This window comes from Alligator mississippiensis, chromosome 2 (genome assembly GCF_030867095.1).
Source record: "Alligator mississippiensis isolate rAllMis1 chromosome 2, rAllMis1, whole genome shotgun sequence".
In the NCBI taxonomy this organism is placed as follows: domain Eukaryota; kingdom Metazoa; phylum Chordata; order Crocodylia; family Alligatoridae; genus Alligator; species Alligator mississippiensis.
The window spans coordinates 67492906-67514200 of NC_081825.1; the positions used below are offsets into that span (position 1 = coordinate 67492906).

The 21295-nt window shown below is 44.5% G+C and overlaps 1 long non-coding RNA gene across 1 annotated transcript in view; it reads left to right on the plus strand.

Moving 5' to 3' along the window:
* Nucleotides 1-10082: 10082 nt before the first annotated feature.
* LOC109281598 (uncharacterized) overlaps nucleotides 10083-21295 on the plus strand; it is an 89077-nt gene continuing 77864 nt past the window's right edge. The window contains exon 1 of the long non-coding RNA XR_009459778.1: nucleotides 10083-10209. This is a non-coding gene — a long non-coding RNA (uncharacterized LOC109281598). The remainder of the gene's footprint in view (nucleotides 10210-21295) is intronic.

Consider the following 21295-nt stretch of genomic DNA (forward strand, 5'->3'; position numbering starts at 1 on the left):
TCTTGAGGTTTAAGTAGCTATCAAGAAGGGCTCCCATGTAGATTTAAACTACACTTGATAACTCTCTGGTAGTAGTACTCAGGTCTCTCCTTCTCTTATAAGATATAACAAAGCTTAGTCTACAAGAGCACTTTAATAGATATAATTCTATATTTTACTGGCTCTAGTACATCATGACTAGAGCTGTCTGGAGAATGACAATTCTGTTTCATGACAACTTTCAAGATTTCAAAATGTATTTCTAGTGGAATAAAAGCAAAACCTTTAAAGCAGTTTCAGAAAATCAAATGGTGTCAAAACATTTTTTTTTAAATAAAAAAGGTCAAGTTTTCAATTTGGGCTTTTCTCTCTTTCACTGTGAGTGTTTTCTCCAGACCCTCTGAACCCTTTCTGTCAAAAACTTCATCAAAATCGATACTTTTCTGTAAAACATTGCAGTTTTGATGAAAGAGCATAATTTGAGGGAAAGCATTTTGTCAAAAATGTTCCATTCATCTGGAAGCATGATTCTGGCAACATTGTGATACAGAGAAATAACAGTACTATTAATATTTATTAACAACCATGTTTAATATGGTAATGTATCAGCAGCAATCAAGAATGGTGCCCCTTTGTGCAAATGCCTTGTAGCAAACTGTCCATGTCCTAGAGACTTTACATTCTAAATAATCAAATGAGCTTCAACTCTGGGGGTAACAGCAAGTGCAATAATAGACACATGGAGTAATTAATTTGATGACAGCAAATATCATGTTAACTCTCACATTTTTTCAGTGGGGACAGTTATGGTCAATGGAAGGAAATATGACAGGAAGTAGGATAATTGGGAAGAGCAGGGAAGATGGTAAGGTGGACAGGTGTGAGAGGAAGCTAAGGTAAGGAGACTTAGTAATAGGATGGGAGATGTTTTTAGTGAACAGTCAATCATCAAGGTTAGGGACAGACATTCAAAAGTCTGAGCCTGAATTGATTGAACCTTTGCAGGTTAGTCTAACCTGGCTAGGCTGAACTGGTTTCCAACCATGGAGACAATGCCTCTGGACTGAGGAAACTCAGGCACATGCCTGCAGGGGTTCACGCTGGAAACCAGGGGACACTAGAGCAGCCCTCCCTGCCCTTCCACAGAGCTAAACTGAAGGGGGTATGGCCAGGCCCCAGCAGGGCTCTGATTAGGGAGGAGTGTAAACAGGGCTGGCCCACAGTTTTTTGGGGCCCCCTACAAGAAATAGTTTTGGGCCCCCCTGCCCCAAAGAAGCCAGTGGCATCAGTGGTGGGGGGAAGGGGGTGAGCAGCCATAGAAGTCAGCAGAGGTAGTGTCAGTGATGGGGTGGCAAGTGGCTGGATGTGAAGCTGGCAGCAGTGGGGTGGGTGGGGGAGGGCGAGCAGCCAGATGCAGGAGGGCCCTTAGCTGCGGGGCCCCCTGCAGCTGCAGGTTTCACGGCATAGGACAGGCTGGCCCTGGGTGTGAACCCCCACCCTGCCTGAAATCCCAGGCTTTCCCCTGCTCACTGCTCAAGAGGCAGGAGTATTGCCAGCCTGCAGCCCTGGGCTAGCACTCTGATGCAAGTGGGTGTGTGCAGTGCATGCATCTGTTGATGATATGGAGCCTTTCACTCTCCCTCTCTCCTTTTGTATACTGTCTGCAGCAAACTGACAGGGAGGGTGGAGGGGGGAACAGTGTTTATCTCAGTGTTTATTGCCCCATTAAGAAAACAGAGGGATTTACCAGCTATCTGTTGATTCAGCACAGACCCAGCATGTGGTCTGCTGGCTAATACACAGACACCTTTCAGCAAGGCAGAGGGGAGAGGGGAATTTGTGCTTAGCAGAGAGTGGTAAGGGAAAGGGAGGTGAGCAAACAGCTCTTCTCAAACAGTGTTTCCAAGGAAGGACACTAAACTACCTGTTGATTAGCTCCAAAAAACCTGTCTGCCTTTGTCTCTCCCAGAGCATGGACTGTAGCCAGCATGTGGTCTGCTTGCTAATGCTGAGGTGTCTGTGTAAGGCAGAGGGCAGGGGGGAATAATCCCTGCTTAGCATGGAGAAGCCAGGTAGACACAAAGAGGAGAGGCCAGCCATGCTGTGGAGCAGAGAGCCCCACCCAGCCCAAGAGCATGCCGGGATGCTGGGAGACACTGGTTCATCTTAAACCAGCAAGGGATCTGGGACAGACATTGCATAAACCGGTTTGAGCCAAATCAGTTAAGTCTGATTCAATTAGGTTTATCTCAAACTGGTTTCAGCCATTTTCAAGCTGGTTTATGTGCACTGAACATCTGTTTTGTTACATGTTTAAAACAGTTTCTGATCACTTAAACTGGTTTATGTGTTCTGTCTGCCCCTAGCCCAAAGGACAGGAAAAGTCCATTTCAAAATTTAGAAAGTTTCATGAAGATTGCCAGATTCATGCTTTGGCTGCTTCTGAAGCTGTTTCTACCAGCTGGAGTTTGGATCCTCTTTGTAGTGTTTGCCCAAGGCCACAATGAAGATTTTGATGTAAACGTTACCCTTTTGGAACTCTTATGTCCACTTATAAAATAGAACAGTTCTTTAAAATTGCCTATTTTATAAGGAAAGTGAAATGTATGAGGTGCATATGATGAAAGCAGGCCTAAACAAACTCAGAGGAAACACTCAAAGTCAAGATCAAACCTGATCTGATTTTCAATTAAATAGTTCTCTTTTCTACAGATAACATGAAATTGAGGCTCAAAACATGTCTTAATGTTGTGTGACTATGTGACCAAAATTAGAAACTTCAGTGGAAGATATAAGGAAGCTTCCAGTAAATGGACATGGAATAAACAGCCCTTCTATACATATTAGATTTTATCTTAGTCTCTAAAAGAAAATATTTATTACCTCTTTTTAAAATTGTTATACTTATGACAACTCTGCATAATTGTGTTGCTTTATATAAATGTCCACAACCTGATGGAAAGAAGATGAAGTGTTTTGTCATGCTATTTTTGCTTTAGTGACTTACTGTGACTAGGGTTGTTTGTTGTAGATGTGTTGGTCTAAGGACATGGGCAGAAAAGGTTCTTTGGGTAGATGCGATATCTTTTATTAGATCCACTACATAGTTGGAAAAATTGTTCTTTGCAAGCTTTCAGCCACAAATGGTTTCTTCAGGCATAGGGAAAGTTTGTGCATAGGGAGAGAGAATATCTCCCTATGCCTGAAGAAAGACATTTGTGCCCAAAAGCTCACAAAGAACAATTTTCCCAACTATTTAGTTGGTCTAATAAAAGATATTGCATCTACCTTGTCTTCCTGTAACAACACATTTTACAGTAAATTGCACCCTATGAGGGAAACCATTTCTTCTCTGGGTTTTGCATTTGTCATTTTCTGATTTCATTGAATTCTTCCTTCATTTTTTCTTATGAGACAGTGCAATCAGAAGCTTCTTTCCAATCTTCAGTAGATTATCTGTTGGTATACTTTGTCATGCTGCTGCTCATTTGTCTCCTTTCTAAAGCAAGCTTTCTCAGCCTTTCCAGTCTGTCTTTGTATGGCAGCTCTTTGCTCTAGATCATTCTTTCCACCCTTATTTGAACACCATCTAATTCCAAAATATCTGTTCACACATTTTCTTGTAAAATCACACTCCAGGATGAAGCACTTACAACCTTCTCAGTTAAAGGCCCTGTAATTTTGTTTCTTTTTTTGTCATCTTGTGAAAGAAAACACCAATCTCCTACATGACCTTTGTCACTGAGATCCAGATACACTCTTACCAACTACTATTTAGTCTCAGTTTCATTGCAACTGAGGTGGTAATGTGAGGAAAGATGGGAAATTCCTTCTGTAAGTCATCTAATGTTTCTTTTGTACAAGATTTCAGATATTAACAAAAAAACCCCCCTAAAATATTATTTAAACTATGTTGAATATCTGATTTATTCCAATGATACTGTTATTTGAGCAAAAATCCAAAATAGATATAATAACTGAAGTTTACCTTCTTAAACTGACACCTATTTGAAGTAACAATGCCTAGAGTTGTATGTATGAGGTTTTCATGGTATCTGTTTCTGTGGGGGGTTTGTTTAGAAAAGACCACATTCTTTGTGTTGGCAGTGTAGCAGTAATTACATGGAGAGCAGAGTATTACTGGGAGTACAAATAATTTCACTCCTACTTTCCTTTTGGTTACATCAGGCTGGATTTTCTAATACTTAGCGTGCTGTTCTGAAAGGGTGACCTGTGTGGGTCACTGGGAGACACAGTTTTACAAATATTTTCTAAACATCAACATGTCTTAAAGCAGATGTTTTTTGTATGCTCAATATCCTCCTCATAGACATTTTGACCTTAACAAATGAATAGGTGGTACATGCAAGCACAAACAATATTAATCAAAGTGACACACAAACTTCCTATACATTTAAATGCCTTTCTAATTTAATTTTTAAGATATGTGGAAGGAGTTTTGGGGGGGTTTGTGTGTTTGTTTTTTTAAAGCAAAGAAGTGTTCTTTTGCCCAGTGAGGGAATGATTTGTGGTGAAGAACTAATAACAAAGGTTCACATTTTACAGTGGCTTATTAACAGTCTCATTTCCTCTCTCTCAACCCCCACAGTGAAAAGGGCAGTGTAAACAGCTTCAGGCACAGGAGTCCTCAAGTGCAAAGAATGGCTTTAAAAAAAATGAGAAATGTTGAGACATTGGGGTACTAGAAATATAATCAAAGTCATGTTATAAACTCTCATGAACACATGTACACCCCTGGGATTACTGCCTCAGTGCTACTGTCATCTTGTCTCAGCATTATTATTACCAATCCATTATCTTTCAGGACTGACTGAGAGAGTGCATTTTTTATTTCTTTATATCAAAAACTTTGAAGTTTGATTTTTATTTATTATTGTTTAACATATATTTTCAGCCAGATACGGAGAGAGATTTCATCCTCTTGCCATACACAGTGCTTAACTAAATAGGCTCAATGCAAAGAGCTACTAAGTTTTTATTGGGGTGAAAGAAATCCTGTAGGCCTTCCATGGTCTCTCTTTCAACACTTTTGGGTCAAGATGAGTCCTCAGACACTGTGTACTTCTTGGGAATTCTCCCTTCGGTGATCCCAGTTTGACATAATGGGGCGTGTCCACACGAGTCTGCACATCTCTCTTGCGGCATCTCTGAGCAGTTTGAGATGCTTCAAGAGGCAGGCTATGAATGGAAAAATGTTCCCCATGCTGCATATTTGCAGCATGGGCTCAAAATTTGATACCTGGAAATCCAGGTATCAAAAAAAAAAAAAAAAAAAAAACATGGAGAAAAAGCAGGGCAAGGCACAGTCCTGCATTGTGCTCTGACTTGGGCCCTCCAGAGACACTCTGGGATCTGGCCAGAGCATCTCTCTGGTGCTCCTACTGCCCTAGCATCCTCCCTCCACATGTGAGACAGCAAGCAGGAGTGGTGCAAGTCTGCAGTGTGACCTGGGAGCTGTCCCTGGTAAGTAGGGACTGGGGACATGGGGAGGGGGATTGTGGGTGGGAGGGAGCTGTGGATATGTGGGGGGACTGTGGGTGTAGGGAGGTTGTGTGGGGGTGGGAGAGATGGTTGGGGGGGTGTGGGTCCCAACTGCTTCAGACCCGATGGCACCTGTGCTGCTTGTTGTGGGCCCGGGTCGGTGTGGCACGGGGCCGTGCACCTTCAGGCAGCACCAGACCACTCGGGCTGTCACCTGACTGGGAAGGCCATGCGCTAGTGGGGCAGGCCAGGCTAGGCCAGGTCTGTTCGGCATGTACAGAACCTGTATCCGGCAGCACTGTGCTGGCACTGTGCCTGCAGCTCGGCCACAGCTGCGCTGGCTGCTGCATCTGGTGCCATGGGGGGCAGGTGGGGGGCCTTGCATGTGATGGCCCTGCTCAAGCCCCGCTCCCCCGCTGAAGGGTCCCTTCAGCAGGGGGCCCAGAAATGCTTGCAGGGACTGCATGTCACGCTGGGCTGGATCCTGCCTCCATGTGCCCTGGGCTGGCTTTGTGGAGGCAGGACCCACAATGCATGGTCTCTGGCTCAAGCATCCCAGTGCTGCCTGAAGGTTCATCGCCCTGCTCTGGGCTGGGCTGGGTGTGTGACAAGCAGCCCTGGTGGTGCCAGGTCTGAGGTCAGGGCCCTGAGTGCTTGATGGCTGTTGGTGCTACAGAGGGGTGCTGTGCACCCTGAGGGGGACCCATGCCCCCCAACCAGCCCCAGCCTGGCCTACTCCATTAGCGCACCTTTGGACAGGTCCAGGATGGTTCCTGCCACCACCCATGGCTCCTATCTAAAAGTGTGCACTAGCAGGTTGGGCTCAGCCAGGCTGGGCCAGTCTGGGCTGTACCCATTCTCCATGAGGGTGAGGTGGTGATGCACGGTCACAGGGGTGTGCTGACAGTGGGCCATGGCCCTCACAACGTGGCAGGCTGTTGCTGCCAGCACTGAGGGCTGTGTGCCACAAGGGGTGGTGATGGTGGGCATGTGGTGGCCCCCCCTCAAACCCCACATCCCCCATACCTACCCACACACCCCACACCACCTCCACACACCCCTACATCCCCCCACATACATCTACACACCCCACATCCCCCCATACCCCTTCCAGCCCCCCTCCTGCAAACCCCACATCCCCCATCACACACCCAGCATGCCCAGATAACAGACAGGGCAGGAGCTGTGACTGCAGGGGAAACTGTCCTCACATTCTGGTTAGTGAAGGGGTCGGGGGAACTCTAATTTTTCTATGGTAGGAAAGCCAAAGCAAACATCAAAACAGATATTAAAATGTATTTTATTATGATGATAGATGCACTGGTAGGCTACCAAATTGCTTTAAAATTGTAAATATATCAATACAAACATTACCCAACTGATAGAGAGGGTTTTTTTTGTTTTAATTGTGGAAGAACATGGATTTGTGGGTATTTTAAAGTGTGAATTTGGGATTTTTTTTAACACAGAATTTGCAGTTTTTTTAATAGGGAACACTAGGATTCTGGGAACCCACTCACACCCAGGACCCAGCTGGAGGGCAAATGAAGTGGTTGGCCTCCTGGTCACTTGGGGCCAGGAGGACATGCTTTGACAGTTCAAAGCAGGCCACTATGCTAAGAACATCTTCCAGGCAATAGCTGCCCAGATGCCAGGGTAGGGGCACACATGGCAGCAGAGCTGCACAAAGGCCAATTGTGCAGCATAGCCCACTGGCAGCTGGCCCAGAGGTGCCTCCTTTATTGGTACCCAAAACACTGAATCTGCCTGTTTGCATTGTGAGCTCCCTCAGAGTAACAGCCACCCATAGCCAGGAATGATCAGTTCCTATTGTCCAGCATAGTAAAACAACTCCCTTGAGCCATCATTTACCCATAAACAAACCTAATATTCTCCCTTGAACCATTGTTATTTCCCTACAAAAACCCCTACCCAAGCTTAAGTTTTTGTTCTGGTGCTTGCATCCAAACACTGTACCAGTTCCACTGGGACTTCACCTTTTCCTTTTCTGCCTGGAATACCTCCACTGATTGTGCTGAGGGCTCTGCCTGTCTCCATCACTCTGGACCTGAAACTGAACAGCTTGTCTGCAAGCTCCAACAAACATCTGGAAACACAACTGGTTCAAGCTTCGCAGAGTGGTGAGACCCCAACTCCCTCTCTCTCTCTCTCTCTCTCTCTCCCCCTCTCGCTCTCTCTCTCTCTCTGTTTAAGCCCACTTTACAAGCCTCAGGCTTGATTTAATCTCTCTCTCCATTTTCTCTAACTTCAGGCATTACTTTATAAACCTGACTTTTGTTGATCAGACTTGACCTATGTTTCCCAAAATACCCAATTGAAGTTGTGTAATACTGTAATAGTTTTGTTTGATTTTCTTTGCATGGCTATTACTACTAGCATTATCATAAGTTTCATATATCTGGCAATAAAATAACTTTTATGGTTAAGCTGGTTGACATTCTCCCTCTCAAACTTGTTTACTCTTCCTTCTCCTCAATCCCCACTACCCCCATTTGTTCTACAGCAATGCTTCTTTTACCTGAGCCAAAGATCCCTGTAAAGCTTCAAAATGCTGTGGGGTCTGCTTATCAAGGGAGTTACTATCAGGACAATTGGGACAAGAGATTGGGAAGTGCTGAGCTGTGGCATATGAGGGTGTCATCCTGTAAATGCTGATTGACCCAGATGGTGACGTGCTCTGTTCCTGTGCTGAGTCTGTGGCACATGAGAGTATCAGCCTGGAAATGCTGAGTAACCCTGCCCGCTCAGACGTACTCTGTTAATCTGTGTGTGTGTATGTATGTGTTTGACTAATTTGGTAGCTGGAGAAACCTAGCCTCAATGAAAGTAAGTCCTGCAAGGTAGCTACATTTGGGGTGAGGACTTGCATAAGGGAGAGATAGAGCTCTGTATAGAAACACAAGTGACACAAGCAATACATTGATAGAATTGCAGAGACCCCAGAAATGTAACTCTAATAAATGAGTGCACCCCAAAGGGATGGGCAAATCTGGTAACACTACTTTATGGGGATAATGGGTAAAAGATACAACTAAATATCTTAGGACAACAAAGGCAAAAAACAGGGTGGAGTGTTGTGTGGGTCAAAGGGTCAAAACGTGAGAATGAGTGCTCCTGAGGAGGACACCAAGCAGAGCCCTCTGAGCCATTCCTACCAGCCGTGAAAGGCACCCAAGGAGCTAGTGGATGCCACCCAGTTGTGCTTCACCCAAAAATCTGCATGGATGAGTGAGAGGAAGGCAGCCCTACAGTCCCTAGGTGCCTTCCCAGCCAGAGCCTCCTTCCTGGTTATGTACAATGCCCACATGGCCAGGGCCAGGATGTCCTGGGACTTGGTGGGGCCATGGATGGGGTGCCAAAAAATAAAAAGGTGGGGGGTGAAGTTCTTCCCCCCAGAAGCTTCTGAGAGCAAGTGGCCCTAAGCTGCTGGCCAGGGCAGACTTTTTATACTGCTGAAGTCAGCATAAGTGCTGACCCCAGGCTTTAGCTCCCTCTGGCTGCAGATCTGGGAGGAACTGGGCAGGGTCAGTTTGCCCCAAGTGGCACAACTTGCCCCACATCAAAGTGCATGTCCAAGCACATGTGCTGAGGCAAAAATCCGTGGCACAAATTTGTGCCGGTCCTTTTTGAGTTGCTGCAAATGCACGTGCCTGCATGCGTGGATGTGCCCATGGAGTACTGAGCCTCTCTACTTACCCTTCATCCACAACACTCAGTGTGGGGTATAAGCAATGGTTTTATTTTGCAAACGTTTTACAGATCTCATCATAAAACCATAGAAAATTAGGGTTGGAAGGGACCTCAGGAGGTCATCTACTCCAACCTCCTGCTCAAAGCAGGACCACCTCCAACTATCTCATTCCAGCCAGATCTTATGCTGATGGGAGAATTTTACCTATAACAATCTAAGGTTTCATACTTTTAAAAGGTTGCCATTCTCTTTATCCTATTTTCTCTCCTGTTAAAATGAATTTTGTAAGAACACATTTATTTCTTTTCAGTGATTTATTACTATATTGCTTTAGAAGGCTTATCTCTACTGTGTTTTCTTTGACACCTCCCTAATATCTCTTTAAGCTAGTTTAAGGCTATGTCTACCTGATATTCTCAACACACTTATTACCAATGATGGGTTTAATAGAAACTGTGTTACTTTTGAAAAATGGTTGGATATGTTGGTACTGTCACTTTACTGAGAAATATGAATTTGTCTAATGCAAGTGGAAAACAGCTGCAGAAATAAAAGCTCAAAAGAGATAAAGAATCAAAATAGATTCCCCACACTGTTACGGGTAATATATCACATTTATATTCCTTAATATAATGTAAATAATATCTTATTATAACTTTTGGGTGAAAGAAATGTGTGTTACTTCAGCCAAAAGTTTTGGTTCCAATTGTATTTATATTATTTTTATATATAACAGCAGGAGGACAAAAGCACCAGATATGCTCTCACACAGTATTTTGAAGTGTACAATCTCCTCCATTTAGATTATCACTCTGCTCTCAGAGAGAAAAAAACTGTAAAGTCTCAACCCAACTTAGAACTGCAAAAATAATCATGGTTGCTATGAAACCATAAAGTCCAGACTGAAGTCCAGCCTGAGAGTATGAGAATTGTGTGGGTGTTTCCAGGATATAAGACTATGATTTGAAGATGTTGCATTGGAGGAGACCAGGAGGGACAGAAGTGCCATTATTCAGGTAACTGTAACATACTGTACTCGGGGATTTTTTTTTTATTTCATCAGAGTAGTATCCACTAATCTCAAATGATTTTGGAGTTTTTATAAAGCAGAGCTTTTCAGATGTTCTATGGATTTTGTCAAAGTCCAAAATTGGGGTGTTAAGTAAAATTGCTGCAGGGTAAAATAAAATGTTATTGTTTTTACTGCATATTATTAATATCAGATACTTAAATATTTCTGAAGATTGAATTTACCACAGATATGGATAAATGAGTCTGTTTGCCTGACTTTAAAATTACATGTGCATTGAAATTACATATAAGACTTAAATCTGCAGATCCTAACACATACTTTCTGGAAGCTTAGATCAAACTCAAACTTCATGTCTAGCTTCTATCTGTATACCAAATTTTCAAATCTAAAGGCCATAAATTTACAAGCAGTCCAGGTCTGGATCTACAGCCTTTGTTCCATGGGCCTGTCTCTCAAATTTTGAGTAAGAATTCTTCACTATTTAGGAAAAAAACAAAACTGTGTGCTGTAATGGAATAACGTTTTATGAGACAGCATTTACAATATAATGACTGTAATGGAATACTATTATACTCATATTGTCTGCAGTAAACCATCAACTTAAAAATGAAATGTATTACCTTACTATTTTGTGTAATCTTACATTGTGTTTAAATAGGTTTTTGCATAAAAGGAAATTATTGAAAAAAAATACTGTAGAGAATCTCATGAACAAATAGTACTGGTACTATTTCTACTAGTACTAATTTTAAATGATAACAAAACTAATAAAATGTATAGCATATGTTTGACAAGAGGAGCCACAATGGCCAAATCCAGATGAGCTGAGAACGTGTTTCCCTGGGGACAAGTAGCAGCAGCACACCACTGTTTAGGCATACCTTGTGCCTCTGCTACCTGTCCCCAGGAAATGCCCATGCCACACACTTTCTGGTGCATGGCAGGTTACCCCAGGTGGGGTAAGGGAGGCTGGGGCCAACAACTGTACTGGCCCCAGGAGCTTTACCTAGGGTCTTGTGGGCTTCAGGGAGCTGCAGCTGTCACATTTCTACACCAGGGAGCCTAGCTGGCAGCTGCGGTATGCCTCCGGCTGGCCAGGCTCTTGATTTGGGTGACACACACTGCCACTACATGTGCTGCTCCCCCCCGCCCTTTCTTTTGATCCTAGGATCTCCCAGGGTCAAAACACCCTGTGCTGCATAGTAGCAGTGAGGGGAATGCCTGCATGTGCAGTGTGTGGTGCTGCAGACAGGTCTGTGGTGCCGCATACTACATGTCTGCACACATCTGGATGCAGCCAATGTGGTTATTAAAAACCTCTACTCTTTGTTCTCAGTGGAGTAAAGAACAGCTTGGTTAATTTAAGGAGATGGTAACAGTCCACTGGGAAGAGTTCACAAAAACAGAAGATTGCATTCTGTCCATGCTTATTCTCTACTCTGACATGGCTTCACTATACCTGCTATGCTTATAGTATGCTACACGGCACTATCTATGCTGAGTGGACCCCATATAATCTGACTCTCAGTCCTGTATGTTAGCTGCTATACAATTCGTTGCTTCTTTTTATCCGTAGGTTTGGGTTTTTTGTTTTTTGGGTTTTTTTTGATTCATGCTTCTGTTGTTTGTCTCCTCATGTAACCTGAGCCTCAGATACTGCAAATCTTCTATTTTTATAGTTCTTGTTGAGGTCTGGTGAAATCTGAATGTTCATTGACTAACTACAAATGGGTGCTAAGATTACCAGTAGCTGTCAAAAATTGAATTCTATATTCCTTCTTTCAAGCAAAGAAATTGCTAGGAAAAGTCATATACACTATATAGTAGCTTGTCAATGAACATCTTTCAAGCTTTTTCAATTCTTTCACTAAATCTCTCCTTTGCAGATTTAGGTCTATTTTACTCCACTGTATAAGAGGAGTTATAGTTGAAATCCCAGATTTATAACATAAAAGGAAATGTAATACTGTCTTCTTATAGCTTTGGGTTACATACAGCCTTGGCATTGTTTCCTAGTTGTGCATTTAGGTGCTTATCCACAAAGAACAGCAAATATTAAATATTTTGTGATACCACTATTTTGTATTTATAAGGCTTTTATGTTCCCACTGACCAGATTTTATGAATTCTGTCATACATAGCTTATACAAGGCAATATTCCATTATAATAATATTTTTTTGTTGCTGGGTTTATCAAAACTAGACTCTGTTGTTTAAAAATATTGAAAGCTGTCTCTTAAAACAGTAATTCTGACCCAGGATGCTGTGGTACCCTGGGGTGCTATGAGATCTTTTTAAGGTCATCATACAGTCTTAGCACTGTTAGGTGTGCAAATACCTACACATGATTCACAAGATAAAACCAGAGATTTCAAATAGGATTTTGTGGTGTCAACAACTTTCTGATGTGCAGCAGTCTTTCTGACTTCTGCACAACAGAATAATTTTTTTATTATTTTTCTGTAGTCAAGAAACTAGTGACAGTGAAGAGGTGACACTTTCTTTGGGGTGTCTTGCCTCTAAAAAGGTTGAGCATCACTGTCTTAGAAATGGTTTTAAATGGGTTTTACTGAAGTGGTTTTAATATTATAGCAACGGAACCTCCTTGGACTATTAAATGTCCCATGTTGGTCTTTTCAAATTTCCTTGTTGGGAAAAGCTGCCATAACCTTACCCAGTCTGTCATTCATTCACTGCTCACCTAAAGATTATTCACTTTTAACCAGCCTCAGCCACATGAAATGGGTATGGAGGTAAAGTCATAACATCCGGGGTCCAGTTTTCAAAACTTGGTCAAGTTTGCCTGCAGAATTGAGAGTATATCCATTGTGCAAAAACAGAAATATATTTCTGTTTTTGAAGTTGTGTTCATATTGGTTTGAGAGTAAAGTAGCCATCTCATTCATTATTTCCTCATTTCAAAAGCCTTAACAAACAGACTACAAAGTACAAACTACATAGTACTTTTAGGAATTCTACTTTCTTTATGATGGGTCTCTTTTTTGTAATATTTTGGTTCTTCTACCATATCTACAGAGCCAAGACACTGAGCTGGAAGAGGCTTCTGATATCAAAACTTATTTTTAGTTTCAGCCAGTAATTATCTACTAAAAAGCACAAAAAAGTCTTAGAAACAATGACCTAAACACTATTGTCTCCCATCCCATTCACCTGCCATGACCATGTAACAAAATCAAGCTCTTTATTGTTTGTTTTCTTGCCCTTGTGATTTATACATTCTTGACTGCACAAAGGCTCAGCTTCAGTGGTAGGTATGGAGTGAACCCTGACTGCCAAGTACTCTGTAGCCAGTGGCTGCAGTTATAAAGGTTTTAATTTACAGATACTTCCTAAGTTAGAGCTGAGGATTGGGAGACAGTCCCTGAGTTTCAGAGTAGCTATTTATTTAGGCTAGGAATAGACTTTGCACTTGTCCCTAGATAAGCTGTGCCTCTGTTTATCTGAGAACAAACACATCCTGGGATTGGCGTGCACACATATCACCCTTCTAATAGCCCCTTTATAGTGAATGGCTGAATGCACTCATACTTTACTGCCATTGATTCAGTGATGCAGCCCCATGCTAACTGTACAAGCATATTTTGCAGTAGGGCTGTGTGAAATGGCAGCGTTCCATTTCGACCAGTGTTTCGACGTTTTGACAGAACAGTGTTTCATTTCAAAATTTCTTTTGATTTAAAACAGCTGTTTCATTTCATTCCATTGAAACAGGGTCAAAACGGCAAAGCTGTTTTGATGTTTTGTACATAGGATATAATGGGGAGGGACAAAACAGCCTATAACTTTGTCATTTCTAGGTTGATTTGGATAGAACTTTGAGGAATGGTAGCCCACTCTGAGGGGATGAAGCCTGCCAAGGTTCAAGGAGATAGGTGCTGGGAGTTCAGGGAAACTGCACCCCCAAATTTTGAAAACAAATCTTGTGTCACATGTATGTATTAACCCACAGTGGGGTCTAAACTGCAGGGATGGCAGCCCCTGCAGAGGCCATGACACCTGCTGGGTTTCAAGGAGATAGATGTAGGGATTTGGGGGAAACTACCTCAAGCTGTGGGCAAGCAAAACTCATGACATGGGTAACACTGTGTTAAAGCGCAGCAGGATGAAGGCTGCAGGCCTGCTAGCCCCTGCTGAGGCCATGAAGCCTGCCAGCTTTCAAGGAGATAGGTGCAAGGGCTTCTGGGTTCTGGGGCCCTGTACCTCTAGCTGCTGACAGGTAAAACTCATGTCATGGGTGCTTGTGGGACTGTGCCTGTCTTAGGACACTGAGGGGGTGAGGGAGCTACTGCTAGGCTAATGAGTTAATGAGCAAGGATTAACACCTACAAAATCACAAACTAAGGAGAGGAAAGACTCAATATAGAGCTGGGAACTGCTTCTGCCCCAAGCCAGAGCCAGTCAGTTGCACAAACACCCACCTCATGAGATCTGCCTGTCAGCAGCTAGGAATACAGGGCTCCAGAATCCCCCTGCATCTATCTCCTTAACAGCTGGCAGGCTCTGCCACAACACACCCATGTCATGAGATTTGCCTGCACAAACACCCACGTAATGAGATTTGCCTGTCAGCAGCTAGGGGTGCAGGGCTCCAGAATCCCCCTGCATCTATCTCCTTAACAGCTGGTGGCCACAGAAGGGCCTAGCAGCCAGGCCTGCAGTAGTTTCCTCCCCCGCCCCACCCCCAGTGCCCCAAGACAGACATAGTTGCACAGGCACCCATGACATGAGTGGTGCAGGGCCCCAGAACCCAGAAGCCCCTGAATCTATCTCCTTGAAAGCTGGAAAACTTCATGGCCTCAGCAGGGGCTAGCAGGCCTGCAACGTTCACCTTGCAGCACCTTAACACACACAGTGTCACCCATGTCACAAGTTTTGCTTGTTCACAGCTTGAGTTACAGTTTCCCCCAAACCCCTGCACCTATCTCCTTGAAACCTGTCAGGCTTTGCGGCCTCCAAAGGGGCTAGCATGCCTGAAGTTTTGACCCTACTGTGGCTTAACACATACATGTGACATAAGTTTTGCTTTCAAGATTTTGGGGTGCAGTTTCCCTGAGACCCCTGCACTTATATCCTTGAAACTTATCAAGCTTTGTGACCTCAAGGGAGCAATCCTGGATGTGCAAGCAAAGTCTATTCTGTCTTAGAGGAAAGGCAGAAAAAGGACACAACAGCCCCCTTGGCTCTCCAAGGAACTAGCGGACCTCCTGTGTCTTAAAAGGAAGACATACAAAGGATGAAGGACTGGAATGACCACCAGGGAGGAATACTCTGCTCTGGCCCAGACCTGCAGAGGGCAAACCAGGAAAGCCAAGGCTGTGATGGAACTCCAACTAGCTACAAGTATCAAAGACAATAAAAAGTCCCTTTTTAGATATGTGGGGAGCCAGAGGAAAAGCAAGGGCAACATTGGACCCCTGCTAACCCAGATGGGACAACTGGCAACCAATGCCCAGGAAAAAGCAAACTTGCTGAATGGGTACTTTGCATCAGTTTTTCACCAGTCCCATGGAACGCCCCTGCCCACTGTGGCACAGGGAGGCCCAGGTGAGGGAGATCCCTTACCCTCCATCAAAACTGACCTCATGAAGGAATACCTGGAAAGGCTGGATACCTTCAAGTCAGCTGGCCCTGACGGTTTACACCCAGGGGTACTCAGGGAGCTGGCAAGCATCATAGCTCAGCCAATGGATCATTGAGGACTCCTGGTGCTCTGGTGAAGTGGCCAAAGATTGAAAGAGGGACAATGTGGTGCCTATCTTCAAGAAAGGGAGGAAAGTAGATCTGGCAAACTATAGGCCCATCAGCCTGACCTCTATCCTGGGGAACATCTTGGAAAAGACTATCAAAGAGGCCATCCTTAACAGACTAGCTGACAGCAATATCTTGAGGGATAACCAGCACAGGTTTATTGTGGGTAGGTCTTGCTTGACCAATCTCATTTCCTTTTATGACCAGGTGACCTATCACCTGGACAAGGGGGAAGAGATCGATGTCATTTATCTTGACTTTAAAAAAGCCTTTGAGCTGGTATCCCATGATCACCTCTTGGCAAAACTGGTTAATTGCAGCCTCGACCTCACCATGATCCTCTGGCTGTGGAATTGGCTTCGCGGTAGGACCTGCAGGGTGGTGGTTGATAGAAGTCAATCATTGTGGTGTGCTGTGACTAGTGGTGTCCCTCAAGGCTCTGTTCCAGGGCCTATACTTTTCAATATGTTCATCAATGATGTGGACATTGGTATCAGAAGCAGACTGGCCAAGTTCGCTGATGACACCAAACTCTGGGGTAAAGCATCCACACCTGAGCATAGGAGGGTGATCCAGGCAGATCTTGACAGGATCATGAAATGGGCAGATGAGAACCTGATGGTGTTTAACACTGAAAAATGCAAGTTTCTCCACCTTGGGAGGAAAAACCCGTGGCATGCTTATAGGCTCGGCAATGCTACGCTGGTTAGCACTACAGATGAAAGGGACATGTGGGTAATGATTGACCACAAGATGAACATGAGTCTTCAATGTATTGCTGTGGCTAGTAAAGTGACCAAAATGCTGGCTTGCATCCATAGATGCTTCTCAAGCAAATCACAGGACGCCATTCTTCCATTGTACTCGGCCTTGGTGAGGCTGCAGCTGGAGTATTGCATCCAGTTTGGGGCCCCACAATTCAAAAAAGATGTGGAGAAGTTTGAGAGGGTGCAGAGGAGAGCCACGTGAATGATCAGAAGTCAGGGAAACAGACCTTATGATGAAAGACTGAGAGCTATGGGATTCTTCAGCCTGGAAAAGTGCACGCTCAGGGGTGATCTGGTGGCCACCTATAAATTTATCAGGGGTGTTCACCAGGATTTAAGGAATGACTATTCACCAGAGCGCCCCAAGGGATGACAAGATTGAATGGTCAGAAACTGCTCCACGACCGATTCAGGCTGGACATAAGGAAGAACTTCCTTACAGTCTGAGCCCCCAAGGTTTGGAATAGACTGCCACCAAAGGTGGTTAAAGCACCCACTTTGAACGCCTTCAAGACACGCTTGGATTTTTATCTTGCTGGGATCCTATGATCCCTGCTGACTTCCTGCCGCTGGGTCAGGGGGTGTGAGTCGATGTTCCTTTGGGGTTCCTTCCAGCCCAAGTGTCTATGAAATGTATGAAATCTCTGCACGGGTTAGCATGCCTGCAGTTTTGACCCCAGTGTGGCTTAAATTATACACGTGACACAAGTTTTGCTTTCAAAATGTTGGGGTGCAGTTTCTCCAAACCCCCTGCACCTATCTCCTTGAAACTTGTCATAATTTGTGTCCTCAGAAGGGGATACGATTCCTGCAAGTTTCATCCAAATCAGGCCAGAAATTCCAAAGTTATAGGCTTTTTCAGCCTTCCACATTATAGCCTATGGGTGAAACAGTGAAACAGAGTTGAAATGGTGAAACATTTCGAATTGCCTCATTTTGTTTCGAGGCTGTTTCGACTATATCTGTTCCATTTTGATTTCACCGTTTTGACCTCAAAACAGGTCGAAACAGTGTTGAAACAAAACTGTCAGTGAAATTTCGCACAGCCCTACTTTACAGTACCCTAGGATAAATTGTTACTGCCTGTAATCTGGAAAACTTTTTTAGGTTTCCCAGGATAACAGACATAGTTTCATAGTAGCTAGGGTCAGGAGGGACCTGAACAGATCATCTAGCCTGACCCCCTGCTACAGGCAGAAATGAATGCTGGGTTCACAAGACCCCAGACAGGTGATCATCCAACCTTCTCTTGAATTTGCGCAAGGTAGGGTGTCTGTATGGATGTCTGTATGGTTATATTTTGTCTTGGGATTCAATGATGCAGCCCCAGGATAAATGTGATGTCTGTATGCAGCCTTACAGAGACAAGGATTCAGCAGAAGCTTGCCTTCTGCTTCAAGTAAAAATTGTTTTTAATTTTTTCTCATTCATGCCTGGCTGCCTTTATTGAACCAAGTATACGAGCCAGGGCGATTCCTTGAGAAATGGGATATGTAGATTAGAAATGAATCTTAAAGTTGTGGAGAACCTAGAACCAAGGTGTCCTACTTCCTGGCAGAGTGATGTAACAACTAAGCCTAAGGGTAAATATAAACATTTGGGAAGGTTAGACTGATCTAAGCCCACCCAGTCTAGGGTAAGTCAGGATGGGCTTGGGGAGGATTTGGGGAACAGGTAGGGTCTGCGAAGGGAATGGGTGGGCAGGCAGGGTCCTCATGGGGGTTGGTGGGGTCCAAAAGGCTCACAGGGTCTATGAGAGGAAATGGAGAAATGTCTCCTCCACAGCCTGGAACCAGAAGCTATTTTTAGCCCCCTGACCCCCCACCCAGTGAACCAACTTCTCCATCCTGCTCAACCCTCCCTCCTCTCTAACTTACTTGCTCAGCTCCTGGCACTGGTGAACACTGGTAAAACCAGCACCAGGAGTGGCTTGCAGGATGGTGGATTTGGTGACCTCAGCAGAAAATGGCTGGTCCATAGGGGGGGCTGTCTGTTGGGGGTGCGGAGAGGGGCTGTGGAGTGCCAAAGAGAGGGTAGGGAAAGTAAAACCCCAGGGCTGGGGCCAGCATCTGGGCTTTCCTAGCCTTGGGGATACACTGGGAATTGTGCAGAAGTTCATGATAATTAGATCAGTCTAAAAATGGCCAACCTGATCTAAGTTAACCCTACCTTTGAGGTACACTTAACTTAAATCAGGTTGGCCATTTTTTTAGACCAAGCTAACTGTCTGAAACTTCTGTACGGTTCACACTTAGATAGACCTAACTAGTATAAGGTCTGCACCTGGGCAAACTAAGTTAGGTCGGGTGGCCACTTTTAATGTGATCTAACTTCCCCCTAACCTCCACAAACAACTGTGTGCACCCTATGTGGGTAGTAGCACCACAACTGACAGTATTTTAACAAGAGTGAGCATTCTTGGATTAGGTGCCTGCCCTCAGAAAAGGCCTCTGGGTTCTGAATAGATGAAGATATGTACTATGTAGATCTGACTCATGTAGCTAAGCGTCATAGAGAAACAGGTAAGACAGAACTCTGTAGTTGGTGTCTCCTATTGACTAGCTCTTTCCACTCAATGTATATGCCGCCTGAATCGCTTTTCCATGACACCTACCTTTCCATCTTCTTTCTGGGGTGTACTTACTGATACAGCCTGGCATGTCTGGGCTTGGAGAATCTTCATTCCAGGTAATGCTGGAAAAGGGCTTGCCCCACCCCTTCAGGGGGCAGGGGGAGAGGATAGAGGAGAACCCCAGACCTGGTTGTAGACTGATCTTTGCAGGTCCGACAACACTCTGGGACGTAGCCTCCAGAGTGAATAAAAGGAACTGCATGCCCAGCACGCTGAAGACACATCAAGGGATGGAGAAGAGGATGGGCAAAGAAGAGCTAGTGTAAGCTATCCAGAGGTTAGAACCAGTGCCCTGAAAATGCCTCTTCGTGAGTGGGAGCAGCAAGCGGCTATGTCCTCAGCTCCACTGTGGGGAACACAGTGTGAGTGCATGGCTTGGTGCATGAAGCACAGACCCTGGAAACTGTACAAGGCAGCTTGGGTCTACAACCCTGACATGAGGTCAGGGACCAAGTTCACAAGCCGGTGCATGGAGCCCAGACCCTGGGAGCTGCTCAAGGCAACTTGGGTTTGCAACCCCCAGTGATCAACTGGGACCTTATTGCACACAGTGGTGCATGGAACCCAGACCCTAGGAGCTGCACGAGGTGGCTTGGGTCTGCAATCCCTAGCAAGTGGCCAGGGAAATCGGTGCAGGCAGCACTGCACAGAGCTAAACCCCGGGAGCCACTTGAGGTGGCTCGGTTCTACAGCCACTGGCACAAGACCAGTGGCTTGGTGCAGGTGACACTGCATGGAGGGTCTGGGAGTGGATTGAGCCCTAGCGCAGCACGAGGCGGCCCAGGCCTCCAAACCCAGCAGAAGGCAGAGCCCTTGGTGTACGTGATGGTGCACGGGGCCAACTGAGGGCAGCAGCCCAAGGAGACCCAATGGCCAGGGAGGCCACACGTGTGAGAAGCAAATCAGCCAAGGGGACGAGGACCAGCCATCCAGGCCCTGGAGCTGTGAGTTGTTGGGGAAGGGATTCCCACAGGGGAGGGGAGCTACCCTAGCTGTGTGGCAATTTATCCTCGGGGAAGCTTGCACTAAATGGTTGTTGACGTACCTTATATTTTGTGGGAGAGTGCCTCATATTTTGTGACACTGCACCTTATATTTTGTGGACATCGTAACTTTGTATATTAGTAGTTTAATGTAGTGTTAAGTATAAAATTGTAAAGGGACTCTGCTGGGACTCCTTTCGTGGTGGTTATAGATACTTATCTATACTTACCTATGTATATTTGTGTTTTGAATATTGTTTAATTGTTATTATATGTGCTTACCTGTACTTACCTGTTGTTTGTCTATTTTAAATCAACTGATTATCAACACATTGCTTGGGGCTACCCGAAGGGGTGTAATATTTCAGCTTTCATTAGGACATAGAATTATATGATAATTGTATATTTGTATATATATGTTTATTAATATCAATTCTCTTAATTTTTGTATGTATTAATAAAGCTGTATATAGCTAAATATCTCTTGCCCTGGCCTGACTCTGTAGGGAGTAGAGGGATCTGGCCTGCATATTGCAGATCCCTCTCACTGCACTCCTGCCTGCCAGCCATCCCCTTCTATCTGGAGAGGGGAGCACATTACTTGGGTGCACCCAGGTTATATTTCCATATAAGGATTTTAGGCGCTTACCTTTGTTTCATTTGACCACCAGCCTATGAGCAGGCACCTAATATTAAGACACCAAAGCCTGCTAGGTGGGGATTATTGATGCAGTCTGGATTTTGCCCTAAACATCCAAAATAGCAAGCTTCTTTGAGATGTATATTTGTAAGTGGTGTATATTTCTATGTAACCATATAATACACTCCTGATACATTCCCAACGATGTAGTAATATAAGGACCATTTTAGTTTAAATGATTGAAGAATGATTTTTTCTGACAACTTATGCAACTTCCT